This window comes from Aplysia californica, unplaced genomic scaffold, assembly GCF_000002075.1.
Source record: "Aplysia californica isolate F4 #8 unplaced genomic scaffold, AplCal3.0 scaffold00470, whole genome shotgun sequence".
Classification (NCBI taxonomy): Eukaryota; Metazoa; Mollusca; class Gastropoda; order Aplysiida; family Aplysiidae; genus Aplysia; species Aplysia californica.
The window spans coordinates 186,661-188,749 of NW_004797740.1; the positions used below are offsets into that span (position 1 = coordinate 186,661).

Below are 2,089 nucleotides of genomic sequence, written 5' to 3' on the forward strand. Positions count from 1 at the left end.
TATTATTATTATTATTATTAAGTAATGGCTTTTCCCAAGACAAACCGCTTCCTTCCCAAAATAGTCTCACTCCAAATGTGGCCATAGCTCAGTTGGTACCCTGCTAATCTATGTTACACATTATGACCCTGATTCATAGAGAGCTTACTTACACTCATTATTCCCTAATTTGATTCTCTCCCGAGGTGTTATTGTTTTGTTTAGGTATTTTTCAGGGCTCTTCGTTTTTCCTGGCTCTGTCCTATCGGAGATGGGCGTTCAAATCGAAAGTCTTACTTATTAACTAAAGAACCTTATAACGTGGACTTTTGCGTCAAACTCAAACCAGTTTATAAGCGACATGGGTAACACTTTCAATCTTAATTGTATGTGTTTTTACACACTTCATCGACACAATTTAGATCATTTTGGAGGCGGGCTTCCGACATTGCTTGTCAGTGTCAACCCGGGTTTAGAGGGATACAGCAGAAAGACCAAGATGATAATAATAATAATAAATAGCATTTATACTGCGCATTTCCATTTTTTAAAAGATGCTCACTGCGCATTACAACGAAAAAGACATAATATCTTAAAAAGTAATCGACAAGTGTGTACGTAAAACAACGTATTATCATAATATAAATGCATATGTGTAAAATTTTATAGGAGAAAAATAGTCTTACAGTGAGGTTGAAAATGTGTTCACTAAAAAAAAAATACAATGCAATAAGAATTCACGAACGGTCACAATAAAGTTGAAACGTGTGTAACTAGAAACATTCATTAAAACATTAATTCTATACAGAAAGAAAAACGTTTCCGTTCTCTCTCTTAATAAGAACTTCTCCTCAGAGAGGATTTGAACTCATATCAGGTCTCCTGCGTGCGACGTCATTACTGAAAAAAAAGGGGGAATTAAACAATTTGGTTGGGGGGGGAGGGGGGAGTGGATTCTCTGTTTTGCTTTTTCTGTTCTGTTTGTTTAATCTGGATTTGCTTTTGGGTTTCTTTCTTTGAGGGCTTTTTGTTGAGTTGTTTTTTTTGTAGTTGTTGTTGTTGTTGTTGTTGTTGTTGTTGTTGTTGTTTTGCTTTTTTCGGGGTTGTTTGTTTGTTGTTGTTTTGTGTGGCGGGGGTGGTGGGGTGTTTTTCGTAATTGGTATTGTTTTGTTTGTTTGGGTGGGGCTTGATTTGTTTTTGTTTTGTTTTTTACATTTGGTTCGTTTAACTGGACTTCAAATTATTGGCGAATTTTTTTGTTTGTTTGTTTGTTTTTTCAGCACTGTGCGGATTTGAAAAGAAAAACGGCAACGATGTCTCCTTCAACATTTTGATTTACATTATTCCATAGAAATAATTATATCTTGTCAGTTATAGAAATAGGTAGATTACTTTTCTTTCAGAAATATTTTGTTCTCATTTTCAATTTCATTTTTGATTTCCCTCTGTTGTAATTTGTTCAAAACATGATACAGTAAAAGGAATTTGTGAATGCACAAAAAAATGAAAGGAAAAAGTACGCTTTTATATGTTTAAATTTGTTAATTTAAGTATGTTAATTTTTTAGGAGGGGGGGGATGGTGTTGCTTTCTGAGTATAATTCACTTTTCGTTGCATTAAACGTATTTTTGACGAATAAAGGACATAGTATAGAACTAAATGTATATTTTCAATATATCCTTTTTTATACTATAATATATCTTTCAATTGTTTGAATGTTTTAAAGCATTCTTCTTAGTTTCTTTCTTGCTATATTTGAACCTATGCTCACTTTGTTAAATTACTTGTCGTCTTCAGACGTTCACGGAGACATTATTGTAATATTATGTGTGCGCAACTCGTGAGTGATCGAAGCTGGTCTATCTTAGCTACAGAACTAAGAAAAAGACAGAATGCTCATAGAGCACTTGTTAGTAAATTTCGGAGGGAGGGGGGTTGAGGAGGCGTTTGTTAAGGCAATAATTATTATTCTTTTTTTTTTAAACCCAAATATAACGAGTAAAAAGGTTTTCAGTCTGAGCGGATTTTCTGGTGATTTTTTTTGTATAATGATCTACAACGACGCAGAAATTTTAAGGATGACCTCTACACCCACTGCTGCCATGATGGC

The 2,089-nt window shown here is 34.0% G+C and overlaps 1 protein-coding gene across 1 annotated transcript in view; it reads left to right on the forward strand.

Moving 5' to 3' along the window:
- Positions 1 to 1,639, forward strand: part of LOC101854660 (alpha-1-inhibitor 3) — a gene marked incomplete at its 5' end in the record, with an annotated part of 18,172 nt that extends 16,533 nt beyond the window's left edge. The window contains 1 exon segment of the mRNA XM_013086465.1: positions 1,266 to 1,639.
- Between the last annotated feature and the right edge of the window lie 450 nt (positions 1,640 to 2,089).